Source organism: Mustela nigripes, chromosome 7 (assembly GCF_022355385.1).
Source record: "Mustela nigripes isolate SB6536 chromosome 7, MUSNIG.SB6536, whole genome shotgun sequence".
Classification (NCBI taxonomy): domain Eukaryota; kingdom Metazoa; phylum Chordata; class Mammalia; order Carnivora; family Mustelidae; genus Mustela; species Mustela nigripes.
Genome location: NC_081563.1, coordinates 64646916 through 64668042, shown reverse-complemented (window position 1 = coordinate 64668042; position 21127 = coordinate 64646916). Strand labels below are relative to the sequence as shown.

At 36.5% G+C, this 21127-nt stretch overlaps 1 pseudogene; it reads right to left on the bottom strand.

Moving 5' to 3' along the window:
- Positions 1 to 241: 241 nt before the first annotated feature.
- On the bottom strand, positions 242 to 19984 carry LOC132022363 (proteasome maturation protein-like; annotated as a pseudogene).
- Positions 19985 to 21127: the final 1143 nt, after the last annotated feature.

Here is a 21127-nt window from a genome sequence, read left to right as displayed (position 1 = left end):
GGCGCCGGGTGCTCAGCGGGTTAAGGCCTCTGCCTTCGGCTCAGGTCATGATCCCAGGGTCCTGGAATCGAGCCCCCACATCAGGTTCTCTGCTCAGCGGGGAGCCTGCTTCCCCCCCCCCTGCTTATCTCTCTGCCTACTTGTGATCTCTGTCTGTCAAATAAATAAATAAAATCTTAAAAAAAAAAGACAACTATGAATAAGATGCAACTCTTCTATTTTCAGGAATGATACAACTGCATTATAGTAAACCAGGTTTATGTTCTACCATCATGTGGGGTTCTCCCATTCCTTCATTTTGTTATGGGTCATTCAAAATATCTTAAAAAATCAGTCATTTAATCATTACTACTCAAAATATCCAGTGAGAGATCTGAGCTAGGAAAAACTGGAAGATACTGAATATACTGCATTGCCTTGAATCCATTTGTAACTTGTAATTTTCATAAAGCACATATACCCTGGGTGTGCCTTAATGTGGATAAATTCATTTCATTTTGGTTGAGCTGTATTTTTGTCAACTAGGGCTGCCATAACAAAACAGACACCACAGACTGGGTGCCTTAAACAACAGAAATTTATTCTTCCACAGTGCAAAAGCATGTGGAAGTCCAAAATCAAAATATTGGCAGGGTTGGTTTCTCCCAAGGTCTCTGTCCTTGGCTTACAGACAGCTGCCTTCTCTCTGTGTCCTCACATGGCCTTTGCACATGCAAATCTCTGGTGTTTCTTCTGCTTCTTATGAGGACATTGATGAAATTATGGTCCCACCCTTATGACCTCATTTCACATTAATCACCTCAATAAAGGCCCTATCTCCAAATGCTGTCACATTGAGAATTAGGGCTTTAATATATGAATTTAGGGGGTACAATTCAGTACCTAACAAGCTGCAAAGTGTTGTAGCTTTTTCCCCCTGATAATTCAAGAGAATGACTGGGGAAAATTAATTTTTCACATAAGAAAAGTCTTTCCAAAGAAAATCATGACTTTCAAAAGGTCCACTCATTGTAAGTTTAGTAACTGGAATACTGTCATTTAGCTGGGATCCAAGCCCTCTGGTATCTGTCTCAGCCTGTTCCACACACAGCCCCTCAGCCCTCAGACATCAGCCACCACTCACTTCTAATTCTAGAGGTTGACCCCTCCCACATCTGCTGGTAAATGTTTTAAAATGTGCATAGATTTGTGGCCCAAATTTTTGAAATTTACAGATGGCAAATACACATATGAAAAGACGCTTCGCACGATATGTCATTAGAGAAATGCAAATTAAAACAACAACAAGATACCACTATACACTTGTCAGAGTGGCTAAACTCCAGAGCAGACAACACCAAATGCTGATGAAGTGTGAAACATCAGGAATTCTCATTCGGTTCTGGTGGGAATGCAAAATGATAGAGTCATTTTGAAACACAGTTTGGAGGTTTCCCACAAAACTAAACATAGCCTCTTACCATATGATCCAGCAATCATGTTCCTTGGTATCTACCCAAAGAGCTGAAAATGTATATCCACACCAAAACCTGCACATGTGTGTTTACAGCAGCTTTGTTCATAATTGCCAAAACATGGAAACAACCACGATGTCCATCAGTAGGCGAATGGATAAACTGTGGTGAATCCCGGTAATGGAGTGTTATTTAGTGATAATAAGAAATGAGCTAGCAAGCTATTAAAAGACATAAAGGTAACTTAAATGCACATTATTCAGTGAAAGAAGCCAGTCAGAAAAGGTTAATTATTGTATGAGTCCAACTATATAACATTCAGGAAAGACAAAACCATGAAACAGTAAAAATATCAGTAGTTGCCACAACTTAGGGGGAAGAGAGGAATGAATAGGTGAAGTACAGAGAATTTTTAAGGCTTTGAAAATACTTGTGTATGATACCATAATAATGGATATTTGTTATTATATACTTGGCAAAACCTACAGAATATAAAACACCAAGAATGAATCCTAATCTAAACTATGGGCTTAGGGCAATTATAAGATGTTAATGTGGGTTCATCAGTTATAAGAAAAGTATCATTCTGCTGAAGCATGCTAACGCGGTAAGCTATGCTTGTGTGGAGACAAGCTATATGGGAATTCTCCATACCGTCTGCTTAATTTTGCTATGAACCTAAATCCGTTCCTAAAAATAAAATCTGTTTTAAAATAACAATAATAAAATTTTTAAAAAATAAAGAAAAATTTTAATCCTATCTTTCACATACTGTGTGATTTTAAGCAAGCTCGTTAATATCTTTGTCCAGGAGTCACTGGCTGGCTCAGTCAGTTAAGCATCTGCCTTTGGCTCAGGTCATGATTTTGGGGTCCTGGAATCAATCCCTGCGTGCCCTGAGTCAGGCTCCTTCCTTCTCCTTCTTCTTTCACCTCTCCCCCTCTGTTCATGCGCTCTTTCTCTTGTTCTCTCTTTCTCTATCTCAAATAAATATGTAACATCTTAAAAAAAAAGAAAAAAACTTTTGTAGTCCACTATACTTACCTATAAAATGCAGCAATAAAGGCACGGCCTGTCGGAATTATTGCACATAAGTAAAAATGAAAAAAAGAATGATTTTACAGAATACTTTCAAATACTGACTTATACTAAATTGGATGAGAGGCTTTCAGCTCAGACACTAATGAAAAACAAAATGAAAAACAAATATTGCAGGACGCCTGGGTGGCTCAGTTGGTTAAGCGACTGCCTTCAGCTCAGGTCATGATCCTGGAGTCGTGGGATCGAGTCCCTCATCAGGCTCCCTGTTCGGCACTTCTCATGCTCTCTCTCTCTCAAATAAATAAATAATATTTAAAAAAAACCCAAACAAATATTGCATATAGGAGGCCATTAATTCCTATATACTGCTTCTCTAAGGGGAATCATAAAAATGCTTATTTCAATTAATTATTTTATAGATTCCTTAGATCTATGTTTATTTAAGTTTGCTGAATTTAAGAAAAAAAATTACTGCTTTGATAAGACAATATATACTCATGATACAAACTTAACTAGAACATCTATGGTGAAAAGAAATTCCTCCTCCCTCCTTCATCTAAGTTCTATCCCTAGTAGTAACTACTGTTACCAGTTTTGTATGTTTATGAAATGTTTTAGTGCTTGATTCTGGGAGTATTATCAGTCAAATTAAAAAATCAGTATTGTACAGATACTAACCAGTTCGAATAGATTTGGCCTTAGCACTGCACTAAGCATCCTGGATTCCCCCAGGTATTACACTGGCCAAAGGTCTGTAGGTAGGTAAGTGATGTCAGAATAGAAACTAAACAGTCATTACCCATACTCTGCACTAGGTGTGTATTCGTTAAAGGGAGAGCAAAAAGGAAGTAGTGAAGGTATATGGTATCTATTTCAGATTTTCCAGAGCAAAATTTTTTGTATTGCAGATATCATACTTAACTATAAGGTACATACATAGAGTACTTAAAGAGCTACCCAGAACCACAGCTAGGATTTTGCCCATATCTATGTAATCATGATTCTAAAATCAAAGGTTTTAAAATTGACTAATTGGGGCGCCTGGGTGGCTCAGTGGGTAAAGCCACTGCCTTTGGCTCAGGTCATGATCTCAGGGTCCTGGGATCGAGCCCCACATCAGGCTCTCTGCTCAGCAGGGAGCCTGCTTCCTCCTCTCTCTCTCTCTGCCTGCCTCTCTGCCTACTTGTGATCTCTCTCTGTCAAATAAATAACTAAATAATCTTTTAGAAAAAATAAATAAATAAAATTGACTAATTAACCTTATTATTGCTGATACCCTGAGTAAAGATTTCATTTATTCTCTTGCCTAAAATTAATATTTTCTAAGCTCTAAGAATTTTTACTTTAATTTTCGTTGTTCTGTATACCTGTCTTCCTCTCTTGCCCCCTCCCTACCTTCCTAAGAACTGTCATTTTCAAGGATATTAGGATGAAACTTGCTGTACAATCACATTTTTCACTTTTTCTAACTTCAGAAATGTAGCAGTCAATGAGAATTTTGGACAGTTTTTCTTTAATTTCGATCATATATATGACTCATTCTGCCTTCTCAGGCCCTTTCAAGAACAGGCTCAGAAGTAAGGCTCTTTAGGTCTGATGTATTTCAAGTCTCATATAATGCAGTGTTCACTTTCAAGTATATTCATTCAAAGTTTTCTCTTTCTATACCTCAAAGTCAAGAGAGGTATTTCTATAAAAGAATTTCCCAAACTACTGCTTCTAATTCCATATGAATGCAATGAGGAGGTGGTAGGGAGAAATGCCCAAAGGAGGCACCTTCTGCACAGGATAAAACAAAATAAAATGTCAAATCACATTTGTCTTCCTCTTTTCCTTTCACCAACTTATTGTTAAGCACAGATATTATTAAGCATAGATATTAAGCACAGATATATTAATTATTATTAAGCACAGTCTTTAAGCAAAGACTCCAGAGTCAGTATATGGTTCCAGAGCTTTCTGTCTTTCAAATAACTTATGTTAAATAGTGTGTCCACAAGACAGTATGTTTGAGTGTTAAGTGGGGTAGCTGGACACACTCCAACTTTCACCGACTAATGGATGATCCCGGGCATCCATTCTCTAAGCTCCAGATCCAACTTCCATAAAATCATCATAATATCTATTTTTAGGGCTATTTAGAAGATTAAGTGATATGTGTAAAACTTAAACACATTAACTGGAAGTAATATTTACTATCACTGACAAATGTATGTTTTTGATAAGAGAGTTTTGCCCCAGAACCTCATTCCCTCTTCACTACACTTAAGAATAAACCAAAGAGGTAAAGGATCTGTACTCTGAAAACTATAAAATACTCATGAACAAAATAGAGGAAGACACAAAGAAATGGAAAAACATTTCATGGTCAGGAATTGGAAGAACAAATATTGTTAAAATGTCTTTGCTATTTAAAGCAATCTGTACATTAAATGGAATCCCCATGAAAACGCTATCAACATTTTTCCCAGAGCTGGAACAAACAATCCTAAATTTTGTGTGGAACCAGAAAAGACCTTGAATAGCCAAGGGAATGTGGAAAAAGGAAACCAAAACTGGTGGCATCACAATGCCCAACTTCAGGGTCTATTACAAAGCTGTAAGCATCAAGACAGTATGGTACTGGCACAATAACAGACATATAGATCAGTGGAATAGAATAGAGAACCCAGAAATGGACTTCAACTCTATGGTCAACTAATTTTCAACAAAGTAGGAGAGAATATCCAATGGAAAAGATAGTCTCTTCAACAAATGGTGTTAGGAAAATTAGACAACCACATGCAGAAGAATGAAACTGGACCGTTTTCTTTTGCCATACACAAAAAATAGACTCAAAATAGATGAAAGACCTAAATGTGAGACAGGAATTCCCCCCAAATCCTAGAGAAGAACAAAGACAACAACATCTGTGACCCTGGCCACAATAGCTTCTTTCTAGACATGTCTCCAAAGGCAAAAATGAGCTATTGAGACTTCAAGATAAAAAGCTTCTGCACAGCAGAGGAAACCAGTCAACAAAACCAAGACAACCAATGGAATGGGAGAAGATATTTGCAAATGACATTTCAGATAAAAGGCTAGTACCCAAGATCTATAAAGAACTTATCAAACTCAACATCCAAAGAACAAATAATCCAATCAAGGAATAGGCAGAAGTCATGAACAGACATTTCTCCAAAGAAGACATCCAGATGGCCAACAGACACATGAAAAAATGCTCCACATCACTCAGCATCAGGGAAATACAGTCAAAACCACAATGAGACACGACCTCTCACTAGTCAGAATGGTTAAAATTAGCCACTCAGGAAACAACAAATGCTGGCAACGATGTGGAGGAAGGGGACCCTCTTACACTGTTGGTGGGAATGCAAATTGGTGCAGCCACTCTGAAAAACAGTATGGAGTTTCCACAAAAAAGTTAAAAAATAGAGCTACCCTACAACCCAGCAATGTACTATTAGGTATATACTCCAAAGTTACAAATATATATATTATGGAATATAACTCTGCCATCAAAAATTAAATCTTGCCATTTTCAAGGACCTGGATGGAACTAGAAGATACTATGTTGAGTGAAATAAGTCAATCAGAGATTGCATGCATATATGGAATTTAAGAAAAAAAACATGAAAATTGGAGAAGGGAGAGACAAATAAAACAAGTTGTAATCAGAGTGGGAAAGAGACCATGAGAGGTTCTTAACCATAGGAAACAAACTGAGGGTTGCTGGGGAGGATGGGAGTGGGGAGATGAGGTAACGGGGTGGTGTGCATTAAGGAGGGCATGGGATAGAATGAGCACTGGGTGTTATATACAACTGATTAATCACTGAACTCTACCTCTGAAACTAATGATACATTATATGCAAATTAATTGAATTTAAATTTTAAAAAAGAATATATACAAATATTTAAAAATGGTTTTAAATTTGGTATATGAATTATATTTGTAGCAAGGAAGGTGGAAAACATCATGATAGAGTCATGATTACTAATTTAAGGGGAAAAAATCAAAATTTGAAGTGGCATCTTCTTTAATACTAGTGATAGAATGATAAAATTGAAGGAACTTTTTCAGGAGGGAAATGAAGAGCAAGAGATATAAAGTGATATGTCTAAGAAAACAAAAATAATTATTGGTAAAACATTCTACAATCCCAGATCCAAGGCTCTCTGATAAGCTTTTCTCCTCTCATCATAGATTTGTATTATCTGTGAAATACTAATGCTGGAGTCCTAGGTTATGGGCAATTTAGCAGTGGAAATATGTGGGAACAGGCAACTGTGACCAGCTTAACTCACCTCATACCACATAAGTAACCCTAAAGAGTAGTTCTGGTGCTTACCAAGCTTCTAAGGTGCTCAGCTTGGAAATAGATGCCCAACGACTTGTATCTATAAATAACATGAATCCAAGTAAGAGGTGATTCCCTCCCCCCTTTTTTTGCTTCCATCATTAACATTTTATGTATTTTTGTTGTTGTTACTTTGCTGGACATGAGAAGAATACCTTTCAAAAAAGAAATTTGGGAAAATTATTATCAGGTCTAAAGATGACATTTATTGACTGAATGTTAAACTGGACAGTTAATGAATAAAGAAATGAGACAGCTTTGTTAATTAAATACTTGTTGTCTCTGTTCTAAAAACAAATACAAATTCTTTAAGTTATAACTGATGTCTTAAAATTAAAGAAAAATGTTTTTGAAATAAATGTGCTTCTAGCCTGTATAACTTACTAATTTATGAATCAAACATTTCTTCCCAAATTAAATAAGGCATCTTGATATTCACATTTCAAAAGTTGAGAACTTTAAAAAATGTAAATAAATATAATTAAATATATCTTGTTTACAAATTTTGAATTTTTCCCCTTAAATTAGTAACATCTGGCAGCTTTATTAATCTTCAGTATAGACAAGCAAGGCTCTCTAAGAGCATATTTGTCCCTGTGTATTTATTCAATGTAATTTATTCAATGTAATGCATACTGACAATATGACAAAAGATATGTAAAAGAATTTTGACATTCATCTCCACATTATGTAAACACTGAGAAAGCTGAAACTTCCTAGAGAAGGTCTAATTCAGACAGGATGCCCAACAGTTACCAACTTCTGAGGAATGAAGCTCCTATTTTTATACAATGGACCACGGGAAAATAATACTGAAAACTTGGCAATGCTTTACGTTCTCATCTTGGCTTTTCCCAAGCTCTGTACTGTAGGTAAGTCCTTTAATATTTTGGAGCCTATAATGTACAAAATGAGGAAGTTGAAGACATCATGGGCCCCCAAGTTTCTACTTCAAAGTCCCTTTTAAAAATTGATTCAAAATCTTTTTAATCTAATTTTAGACTTACATAAGTGTTCAAGAATAGTACAAAGAGTTTCCTTATACCTCTCATGCTTCCTCTAATGTTACTACCTTGCATAACCATAATAAAATTATCAAGAACAGAAAAGTAACACCAGTACAAGACTAATTAAACCACAAATCTTATTTAAATTTTACCAAATTTCCATGCTCTTTTTCTTTTACAAGATTCTACCCAGTGTCCTTCTTTACATTCAGTTGTTATTTGTACCTGTTAAACAATCTAGGGCAGTACCTCAGTCTTTTGTTGCCTTTCATGAAGATGACACGTTTGAAGAATATTGATCAATAATTTTGTAGGATGACCCTGAACTGGGGACTGGATGTTTCCTCATGTTTAGATTGAGATTATGTCTTCTTGTTCAAAGTACCACAAAAAAAAGAAGATGTCCTGAGAAGGAGTTCATGATGTTGATATGTGTTATTCCTGGTGATATTTACCTTGATCACTTGGTTAAGATGGTGTCTTCTGGATTTCCCCACAGGAAAGTCACTCTTTCCTTTAGAAGTTTGTCAGTGTCTTGGAGGACATGTTTGAGACTATGCAAAACTTTTCCTCATCAAAATTTTCTCCTAATTTTCCCTAATTTTAGTATATATCTGGTGATCTTCTCTGCGACAATTATTGCTATATTGACTGACTTATGAATATCCTTTATTTCTCTTATTCCTCCCCATACATATTCTTTAGAATTTTACTGAAAAGAAGATCTGTGATGTCTCCTCCATTTCTTCATTAATCTGATTATTTGTTTCAGTAAGTTTCCACGAGCATTTATTTTATTCTACGAGTTACATTCCAATGTTCTCATTATTTATTCTATTGAAAAGTTGTTCCAGCTTTGACCATTAGGATTCAGGTTGGTTTTGTTCCCTCTTCCTTTCTTCCCCGTCCCTTCCTTCCTTCCTTCCTTTTTTAATCTTCTTACTCTCTGGGACCAGAAGTTTCAGACTACTCATTCTGGAATCAAGCATTCCTTTAAGGAGCTCTAGTTCTTTTATTGGAGAATGGTGTTTATAAACAAAGATCTGGGAGCTAGGTGTGCTCATTGTTACCAGGATGTCATGGCTTCTAGGCCATGTCCACAGATAAAACTAAGAAATAAATGTTTGTGTACTAACCCCATATGAGCTTACGTGTATGTATAGCCCACAGCTATTTTTCTATTTATCCATCAAAAACCATGAGTTTATATAGATGCCTCCAATTCAACTCTGACACCACCTGGCTCCTTCTAGTCTTCTTCCTTTCCTTATTTGTAATTTCCCTCAAATGAGAAATCTGGCTCTCATTGTGTTCACGCTATATTTTCTAATTTGCTCAGTGTTAACATACACATAAAATAGTTTCAGAATTTCTAATCATACCCCCATGAAAAACATTTAAGGACAAGAGTTCATTTTTTATCTCTAGCCTGACATTATCCAGTCATGATACTGTTTTCCACAGGTACTTATATCAGTTCTTGATTTCCCCACTCCGTTTAGTTTAGATGTGTTACTCATTTATAATACAGTTAGCTTCATTTGTAATACAGCTAGGTTCATTTGTTAGTATTTATATTCCATTTTGGGTTCTTACCACATCCCTTTTAGTTTTAAGTGTTTGTTTATTTGGGGCACATATGAATAGTAATAGGGTCATTTTTTATTTTTTATTTTTTTATTATAGGTTTACTTTTTTATTATAGGTTTATTTTTTATTTTTTAATTATTCTTGCAAAGTAGTTTTCTTTTTAAATTGTTGACTAATAAAAATTCTACTTATTAAATGGCAAGTTTCCATTTCCCTTTCTATTTTCTGTACTAATTAAAGTCATAGAAAATTGCAAAAAGATATTCCAGCATTCCAGTCATGATCCGTGGGTCCTGGGATGGAGCCCTGCATCAGGCAGCCTGTTCAGTGGGGAATCTGCTTCTCCCTCTCCCTCTGCTCTTCCTGCCCCTGCTCTCGCACTCTCTCTCTCAAATAAAATCTTTAAAAACAAAAATCCATGTGTAAATGGGCCTACAGAGTTCAAATCCATGTTGTCCAAGGGTCAAGTGTATAAGTCTATACATATGAATACATAGATAATCTAAACACAGATATCGATGATACAGATATAGATATCAGGGATATTTATGTTCTGTTTTCATGCAAAGTCCATGAAAAATAGAAGCATACTTTAAAGATAAGCAGTATTTACAGTCAATTGCCATCTTTTATTCAATATGCTAATTATGTGGTTTAGCACGACCTATAAGTAAGAAGAGACATGATGCTTGTTGGGCCTTTTGGGGTTTGAAATGCAGTATTTGCCACATTTGAGTGTGATGCTTTGGCCCATTTACCTGGCTACCCATTTTGAATAAGGTTCAGAGTATAAAATACTCTGCAGCATTTCCCAAGCTCAAATGCAAGGTATTACACATATATATCATTACATTATATCTTCAGGCATTATAATTAAATGACAAAATGGTATTCAAAGTGTCTGCGACAAACTCAGGTGTTATATAGATCCATGGAAAACTATGCTATAAAAATCACAGCACAAGTTTTGGCATGAGGTCATGCCTTCCTATGCTTAAAAACATTTCCTCTATTTGAAAAGCAACTGGGCCCTGGTAGACACTTAACACTGACCATGAAACAGCAAATGTTTATGTGACCCACAATGCCTATTATGACTTGAGCTTTATATGATTCCTCAAATTATAGAAATTGGTAGGCAGAGCAGCCTTACATTGAAAAATAAAAATAGTATATAGAAGCCTGAACAATTCTGGAAGACCCTAGGAAGCTGCATGAAGAGATGGCTGAGACTCCCATGGTTTCTACTGCTTTGCTGCCTCTACCTCCACCAACCTTTAGAGCCCTATGGAAAGTTCTCTGTAATTAGTTAACAGATGAAGTAGTATGGATCTGTTCTTAGATGAGTCCGTTGGTGCAATCGTGCCAGTGAGAAGCAGATTTACAGAATTACAGTCATTCCCAGGGCTATTCTTGATGAAATCCTCCCAGTATTTAGAATAAGGTCAGTTAATACATCTGCTTATCCACATCACATAGGGGAGAAATCCTGAGGCACAAAGCTATATCAATTTATGGGCAGTGCCTAATAATTGGCAGCTCAGAATAGGAAAAAAATGGCATCAGTAGACTTAGAACTAGGAATTTGAAGGGAGAGGTAGATGGACAAAATACCAAAATGACTGCGGGTGAAGATGTTTGTATCCAAATACATGCTTACTCAGATCACATGGAAATAAACATTTGTGTTACTCCATCAGGTCATGATCCCGATCAATCTACTGTGGGAGAGTCTTTCAATAATTAAGTGGAAGAAATTTCCCATTCTTTAGGTATCACTTTCCTAACCACTCTACTGCTCTCCCAATATGCACAGAGGACCAATATCATGAACTTCTTATTCCAAGGCTGATTTACTAAAAGCACTGGCAGGTGAGTGTCCACCTGCCAATAGCAGAAGCCAACGTCCTGCCCGCAATAAGCCACCATCTGATGAGACCAGGACACCACCACCCTGTGGTGACAAGTTCATGGTAGAGGCAGCAGTTTTTCTTCTATGGAAGAGAAATATATTCTAGATAAGAATTGTCTTCTCTGCCTATGCCACCCCAGGCTTTCAGAATGACTTACTCATCACCATATGACACTCAGCATTGCTTCTGATTAAAACAAAACAAACAAATAGATACCCCCCACCCCAATATCATAAAATGATGATAGTATGGCAATCAACTGCCTCTGGCAGGATTCATAAATTTGAGGGTGTATCCCATCACCCAGACACAGATAGCTTGATACAACAGTCTAACGGCTGCTGAAGATGCTGTAATAGTACCCATGAGGAGATAATACGTTGTGAGACTAGAATGCTGTCTTTTGAGATATGCAGCCAATATGTGGTGTCATCTTTCTCAGCATTAGAATGCATGTGTTCAAGAATAAAGAGGCAGGGTAAGAATGGCTCCTCTAACTTTTTCACCCAATAACCTACTTGAGGAATTTCTACTTCCTACCCCTTGCAGCAAACTCAGTAGATTTTAGGTTTTTAATGCCCAAGAAGGAATGTTATATTAAGAAACACAATCAAATTTGGTAATTTGGAAGCTAAAGCTATTTCTCATCCATGATAGTCTCTGATGCTGTGCTGCTGAAGCAAATGACAGATGATGGTGGTATATGGGACAAGGTGATTAGATTACTCCAAGCCAATTGAAGCAGTAAGGTATGTAGTTGGAACCAAAGGAATTCACGAAGATTCTTAATAGTTCTTTACTCAAAAGATCACCAAATACTCAGATTATGTGGAGATAAACATTTGGGTGATCCTTTCAAATAATGAAACTCATTCAGTAAGATGCTGAAAGCAATTGAATAAAAATTGGAATAGGATGTGAAAGAAGAAAGAACTATCAATACAAGCCTAATGTGTTCTAATCCACAGAAGCAGGCCGATATCAGCTAGGCTTTACATTGCTTTTTCTCCATCAATTACTTAATACTAAGAACACTGATAAGGGTTAATAGTTTAAGTTTTAGGTGACAGTATTATGAAACTGAGACACATTATGATTATATAACAACTGATAGGACTTGTATGTCCTCCAAGTTCAGATAAAGCTTTCCATTTGGTTAGAAGGGAAAAGTGGATATGTCAAAGGTATGATAGACTATGCTGGTATACTCTCCGTTTGTCCTTACAAACTCACTCTCCACCCGCTTTGTGCCTCAGAATGCTAATCCCCATGGGCCACATAAACTCGGTTACCTTGTCCTCTGACTTCTGATTGGTGTGGGCCAGTAAGAGGCAGAAGCTCAGAGAGAAATCAGAAGGAATCAAAATCAACTCTATCTCTGCTGGGCAGTCAATTATCCGTACCATAGCCCACAGCTTCTGTTAGCTGTTTCCAGAGCTACTGGTCTAAACAGTTTCTGATAATTACTAGCTCTATTTGCATCTTTGGGTCTAGTGAAGTTAATAACTTCCAATCAACTGTTTCTTTACTCAGGAGTCTTCTTAATTCTGCTCACATATTCATAAGAAGTTATTTTATCAAAATCTCCTCTATCACGCGTCTATGAATATCATCTGTTTCTTACAGAGAAACCCAGCTGATTCTGTAATGTATGTTACAAATATATCTCTAATTGGGAATTTCTTAATATTTTTACTGGTATTTGATGCACTTATAATAAAATGTTCTTAATGTATTTGCATCAAATATCATTTTCCTTGCAATTTCAACTTTTTTTTTAAGATTTTATTTATTTATTTGACAGACAGAGACCACAAGTAGGCAGAGAGGCAGGCAGAGAGTGAGAGGGAAGCAGGCTTCCCGCTGAGCAGAAAGTCCGATGCAGGGCCCGATCCCAGGATCCTGAGATCATGACACAAGCTGAAGGCAGAGGCTTTAACCCACTGAGCCACCAGGCACCCCTCAACTTTTTTTTTTTTTTAAAGATTTTATTTATTTATCAGAGAGAAAGCACACATGCACACAAGCAGGCAGAGTTGGAAAGAGAAGCAGACTCCCCGCTGAGCAAGGAGGCGGATGTGGAACTCAACCCCAGGACCATGGGATCATGACCTGAGCTGAAGGCAGCAGCTTAACTGACTGAGCCACCCAAGCCTCCCTCAATTTCAACTTTTGTATTAATGCTCAGAAAGCCATTTTATCCTGATGTCATTTTTAAAAAGATTTGTTTATTCTTTATGAGAGGGAGAAAGAAAGAACAGGCAGAGGGGCAGAAGAAAGGGAGCGAGAATCTCAAGTAGATTCTTTGCTGAGCACAGAGCCCACATGGGTACTGATCTCACAACCATGAGATTATAACCTGAGACCAAATCAAGAGTCTGTTGCTTAACTGACTGTGTCACCCAGGTGCCCCACTTAATGTTGTTTGAATATTCATCTGTGGGGCACCTGGGTGGGTCAGGTGGCTAAGCATCGGCCTTTGGCTGAGGTCATGATCCCAGAGTCCTGTGATGGAGCCCCATGTTGGGTTTCCTGCTCAGCTAGGAACCTGCTTCTCCCACCCCTACTCATGTTCTTTCAATCTCTCTCTCTCTCCCAAATAAATAAAATCTTTACAAAATAAACAAGTAATCATCTATACTCCTTCTAGTACAGTTATAGTTTTATCTGACAATAAATATTTCATCCAATTGAAAAAACTATATAAAGTAAAAATAGTAAGGCAGAAATCTGATTTTCTTTCTTTTATTTTCCAAATGGATCTGGTTACTTACCAAGTATTTCAGCAGTTACCATTTATCAGATTATTATGTTTTGGGATGTACTCCTTGTTTTCTCATAGGGTTATTGGAAGAATCAAGTACCACAGTAAAGAAATCTTAAAGAAATAAAAAATATTACTCAAAAACGTTTAACTGATTGGCCCCCCAAATGACCCTTTCCCTTTTTAAAGCAAGTGAATATCTAAGTGATCCAACTCAAATTATTATCTATTTATTTAACTTGAGAATTTTGTTCAAATTTCATAAAAGTGGACCCCTCAGTTTTTCACTTTGCATACCAGATTCATGCATCTCTAGAATAACTGAATATTGTTTTATGACCTTGAAAGATAAACATAAGTAGCACATATTCATTGAAGGATTAAATAAAATATATAGTCTGCAGATTAACTTGGTTCAAAATTAAGCTTCAGTTAGACTATAAATCAGAACTAAAATTATAAAGCAGAGTGGGACATGGAATGGAAACTGAAATGCTTACTTACATTTTAAGTGGTAGTTTTATCATACATTCATCAAAAAGATCTTACTCTATATAATAAGAAAGTTTAGGGAGGTGACGGCTGAACTTCCCAACACAATTTCTCTATGCAAAGAAGTATGTGTGAGGCAATCAAAACCTGGTAACCAATCCAGAGGGTGGTTGAGTAAATTTTAGGAATTACTATAAACTAAAATTAAGTGAGGAGAAATTATGGATTGAGTAATAAGAAAATTGTCTGGGGTATATATCGGTGATATATCTATGTAACATAATAATTTCTTTTCTCTATCGGTTGACTCTTTTTTGATTTTGACTTTTGTCTTCTTTTTTGGTTATAAAGTATAGCACTATAAGAAAACTTATTTATCTGTAGAATCTCACTTATTCACTAAAGAACATGTTTTTTTTTTTTCAAATAAAAATGTATTCACACCTCACATTACCTCATATACTAAAAGATGGTTTCACAGAAGCTATCTGCCACCATGCTGATTGTGTTTGATTCTTTAAGAAGACATCAGCATCCTTCAAACTTATCTAGATGGAGGTAGAATACATACAAAAGAATTTTACTTGTAGATTATTGGGGTGATTAAAATTTCATCAGCAAAATAAAATTTGGGGAAAATATTATTTTAAGAAATGATCTGGATTCCAAGGGTGGATGTCTCATGAGAGAAAAAGACTGATGGGAACTGTGTTACATTTCTGAACTAATCTCCGAAGTCACACACCCAGATCTCATTTTAAAATGACATTCTAACCTCACCTACCTGCACTAGACTCCTCATACCCACTCCATATCCCACTATCAAAAAGGGCTAGGCAAATAAAGATGTTTTTTATTTAATAGACAAATGAAGCCAGTGTTTTGATTCCTGGTAATTATAGTTGCCCAAGGCTTATGTTACTCTTTCAATGTCTATAATTTTGCATAGTTAACTTTTTAGTTAATAAATATCTATCATAAAGTAAAACTTAATTGGGCATTTTACTTCACCTAGATTTAATAATTTAGAAAAGGAAGTTGGAAAAGCAAGCTTCAATCCCATTATGAAACAGATACAAGGCACACAATTAACAAGGTTGTATAGAATTTGTCAGGAAATAACAGAAAACTGTACTCTGAATTGTGCCTGGGGATAAAATTTAATATTCAGAACAACCAAATTCACCAAAAACACTAAGGACTTATTTTTGTTTTATTCCAGTTCAACTTGTTAATTGGTTTTCAAATATAAGTAGACTTATTTCAGTTTAGATCACTTATGGATATAATATACTTTCATCATGTTTGAAGTCCTCACTTGCAATTATGTACATGTTTAGATCCCTAGGATCCTGGTTGAGAGAGGGAGTGAAGACTGAAGTTCAGGGTGTGCTGTTTGTCAAGTCCTGTATTTTGGCACTAGGCTGCACAGAATACATATGGGAGGTGATCTCTTAAATTTGCATAAAAATGATGCCATATGGGCTAGTAGAGTCCCTGATGATGAGACATGATGTTAGAGGAATTTCCTTCAAAGAAAATTGTGAAATAGAAAAGTTACTACTAAAAAAAAAAAACAGATGCAGTTTGAACTTTACCTCTGCCACTTAAGGTACTGTGACTTTGAGAAGGTGATGCACCTTCAGTTTCCTCACATAGAAAATGGAAATATCAATTCCTGTCTTGCAGAGCTGCTATGACAAATGGAGCTAATAATCCACAGGAAGCATGAAACACAGTGTCTAATAGAGTAGGGATTACTTAAATAGCCACCATAATACATTCTAAGGGGAATGTTGTCATAAACTTTTAATCCATGGTTCTGTGTTTGGTTTATGATAGATACAGAGCTCTGCAATTCTATTTTTGGTATGTAGTTATATAATTCACTGGTTAAAGCCACAGAAGGAAGAATAAAAGAAAGCAGTATGTTATAATTCAATTCAGGAAAAACACTCCTAAACGAAATACTCCTAGGTATTTGTGTAAGAATCGGTCAGTTTGGATTTTCAAAATTTTCAAATTTTCAAAATTAGTTTTCTAATTTTCTGTGTAGTTCTCAAAATCTAGCCTGGCACAGAAAGAATTGTCTCTGTAAAATCACATCCTGTGATAGCTTCCTATAGGCCTGGGTCTTCACCCGCTAACAGGACCCAGTTAGGGCCTGGCTCTACCCCAGCTCTTGTTGAGCCACATTCTGGTAATCTGAACTGATAAGACTCAGGGTTAAAAATAAAGATGAACTTAAATAACAGCATCTAGAAGATGCATGCTTCCACGATATACAGGTAAACAAACAAACAAACAGAAAACAGACAAACCCAAATATGTGCTTAAAATATAAATCTGACTGAATCACTGCCTCTTTAAATTGTGTACCTCTAATTATCCCTATTGTCTTAAATCTTAATTAATTAGAACTGTTTCACAGTGGAAAATGACATGGCTGCATATTTCTTAATAAACATGAGGTGATTTCAAATATTCCTCTGGCAAATTAGAAATATGTTTCATAGATGACTACAATTTTAATAGCTGCATAATGCAACCCCAGCATTTGAAGACCTTACCAAAGCCTACAAGACGCTTCCTTATCTCTCCCAGCTCATCTTGTATGATTGTTTCCCTTGCTCATTATGCTCTAATTATGCCAATATTTCAGGTCTTCAAAAATGTGTAGCCTTAGGACCTTTGTACAAATTGTTTCTTCTAATGCTCTTCCTCCTACACTTTGCACATATCACGTCTCAGCTTAAATTTCCATTCATGAAGACACCTTTTCTGGCTATCCACTGAATTAACTATCTCATAACTCTCATTGCAAATATAAATCATTTATTTATTCTTCTAATTACCTGTTTTCTTATGACTCTTTCCACTACACTATAAAGCCATATTTGTTACCTTCATTTGTGCCAACCAAACAGGAGTTTCCAATTTGTTTATTAAATGAATACAACACGCTGAAGAGTTTGAATATTTCCGAATTAATACAAATGAGGGTCTGGAGAAAATCTTTACAAATAAATATGCGTTTATGTAGGAAAATATATGAAATAGAGTTAGAAAATAATGAAGCATGATATCATAAAAGGAAACATAAACACTGTGCAACCGATTATGTATATACATGGCTTCCCATTACATTATATTTTTAAATGATAAAAAATAAAAATTTACTTAAATGGCTAATATAATCTGTAAAACCTTTAAAGCAAAGAATCATGCTCTGCCTTTAAGAATAGATGTATATTCAGGTTTATTGCTGAAGAGAATTGTTTAGGTTATACCTATAACTGAAAATCAAGAGGATAACCATTATATACCTCATATAATTTCACAGAAAGGGCCGGAGGCAGGGGTAACAAAAATTTAACAGGAAACATGTTTGAACAATGGAATTACAGGTGATTTTTCATTTTTAATTGATTTTTGCTTGCTTATATGTTCTACAATTTTCTATGAATTTTTGATAAAAGAAAGAGAGAAGAATGATCCTAGCTATGGATGCCTTTGGCACATCCCTCTTTTTTTTTTTTTTTTCCTTCCTACCATGTTTTCCTGTGAGATTCCACCTCTTTAGATGTGTCTTTTCTCACCAGGCATTTTATTTATTTATTTATTTATTTATTTTAGATATTTTATTTATTTATTTGAGAGAAAGAGAAAGTGAGAGAAAGCGAGCCTGAGAGGGGGAAGGTCAGAGGGAGAAGCCGACTCCCCTACTGAGCGGGGAAGCCCGATGTGGGACAAGATCGTGGGACTCCAGGATCATGACTTGAGCTGAAGGCAGTCACTCAACAACTGAGCCTGAGGAGCCCTCACCAGGCATTTCAACAAGTATACCGAGGCACAGTGTTTACCCTCAAGGATCTCACAACAATATATTTTTTAGAGATTTTATTTTTATTTATTTGGGGGAGAGAGAGAGATAACATGAGTTGGGGGAGGGCAAAGGAAAGGGAGAAGCAGACTGACTCTCCGCTGAGTGCAAAGCCCAGCATAGGGCTCCATCCCAGGACCCTGAGATCGTGATCTGAACTGAAGTCATACACTTAAACAACTGAGCCACCCAGATGCCCCATGGATCTCAAAACCATATTAAAAACAAAGGCATATAAAGGAATTTTGATGTACTTTATAAATCCAAGACATGATACAGAGGCAGTGGGAGAATGAAGGCTCTGTGGAGAAGAGTTCTTAATTCTTCAATAACTTCCCCCTTTCTCTGCTTCTCTTCCTCCACGGGTGACTGCATACACAGGGGGAAGGGTGGAGCTTACGTGACTTCTTCAGGGAGAAAAGTAGGTCTTCTAATCGCTGGATGAGGTAGTTTGTACAGCTGTGAGACCACATTCTTAGAAGTGGGCAGCTGGTAGAACTCTCTTTCCCTTTTTCTTACCAATACTTAAATTTACCACTTCATTTGGTAGTCTGGACTCCTCTGTGCTCCTGTTATGGCCCCTCTTGGCTTTGCTCAAGGAGATTTTTCTGTAACCTTCAACCCAGAGTGATCTTACTGTTTAATGGGCCCCCTTAGCAAGTTTTCCATTAAGATACCAGTTACTTCGGGATCATTGTCACTTAGAAACCAAGGGTAGCTGAGAAAGCTGAGCCTCACAGCTCTTCTTTGGAACTAACACATTTGATTTAATGAAACAGAGCCCCTGGGCAGCTTTTCAAGGAAACCACTTCCCAGACTTCCAAATGAGAAGGCAAGAAAACCCTCATTTGTCAGATACACCTCTCCCACTCCAGTCTTTACAATCTATAGCATAAGCTTTAAAATGTAAATATTCTTTTTTTAAATTAAAAGAAATTATAGATCACAACACTGTTTGTTGGAAAGACATTGAAGTGGAAATAATCTTGTTCCTAATATAAACTTTCTTAATACAAGTACTGAGCTAATTATTGTCCTTTCTGTGAGATAGGAAAGAGAAGGTTGCCAGACCACAAAAAGCAGAGTCCAAAAATACGAAGATTCAGAATTGCATTATCTGGAAATTAATGAAATCACTACGGCAAACCTGTTTACGGCTAGTTGACCTGATATTCTGAAGGTTCTTCATAATCCAAATACATCTTTGTTCTAGCTGCTGTTTAGCATGACTCGGTGGCACTTTTTTTTTTTTTTTTTTTAAAGAAAAGTTGGCTGACATCTTTATTGCTTGGGTGTGGGGGTAGGGGTTGCTCAAGATCTCTTGGTGGGTGGCTCACTTCCTTTTCACCAATACAGGCTTCTGGCTGCACAGGATGGCGCTGGCTCTGCCTATGCGACCATGTGCCAATCCGTATTTGTTCTTGCAGATCATCTGTCTGATGCAGCTGGGGGTGGCCTCGGTGTTCTTGTTGATGGCCATGGAGAATTCTGGAGCTCTCTCTTCAACCAGACAGAGCCTGTTTTACTCTCCTTCCTCACATCTTCCTCCCCAAAATAAGAACATTACCCTGTTTCCAACCTTCATTCTCAGAGTTGGCAGGGGACCGAAGCAATGACAATATAGTCTAATCTAAGTTCCTGCTATGAAAGTTACAGCAGAGTTTTACAGTATAAACTACCTGTGATCCCAGAAGCATGGATAACAAAGGTTACTGCTAAAGAAAATACTTTATTTAAAATTGAAGTGAAGCATGCTCCATTTCATTTTATTGTGATTATCGTTCCTTATATATTCCTTCATTGAAAAAGAAAAGGGCAAAGTGTCTTCAAGCCATTTAGCAGTTTAATAGCAAGACATTTTTTTAATCTTCTAAAACGTAATCTTAACTGCAAGACATGTGGTAGCCCCCAAGCCTGCAAATCATATCTATTTCGGAAAACTGAATTTACTCATGCAAACTTGAAATGGGCTCACAAGCCTTGCAGTAATTGAAAGACTACTCACAAGCACCCACTTGCCCACATGCCCAGTATGGCTCCTTTTGTTCTTTAAGAGATATTTAAATCTTTGGTCTAACTTTTTCCTTGAAGACCTACTTATAATAAATTGTGCTTGAAATTTTATCTAGTTCTTATCCACATTACACGAAATGCTAGTCTTCTCATGGGACTTACACTTTTTTTTTTTTTTTAATTAGGATGTTTCCTAAGAATAAGCAAAGGATATCTATGTCATCCCCTGCTTCTCTCTCCTTCCATCTTCCCACAATTCTCAGGAATGGAAATTGGCTTTCCCTTTTAATTTTCCTAAGCTATGATTTCTTTCTATGGGAGAAATAGTCTTGATATCATAGACAAATGGGTATCTTGCCTGCATTGCGCCTCAAACTATGGCATGGACTTTAACTAATTGATCCTGGATATCTTAAAAAGGAGAGGGAAAAAGAAAAAAATTTGGAAAATCTACTCAAGGAGAATAGTGCCACTATTTATATTTTTAAATATTTTTCTATACATTCTTTCCTTAATAAGCTCTATTTCATTCTTTTCTAAATATTCACTTTCTCCAGAAGTAATGGATGTCTCAAGCAGAAAAGGGCCAAGGTTATAAGTTCACAAAGGC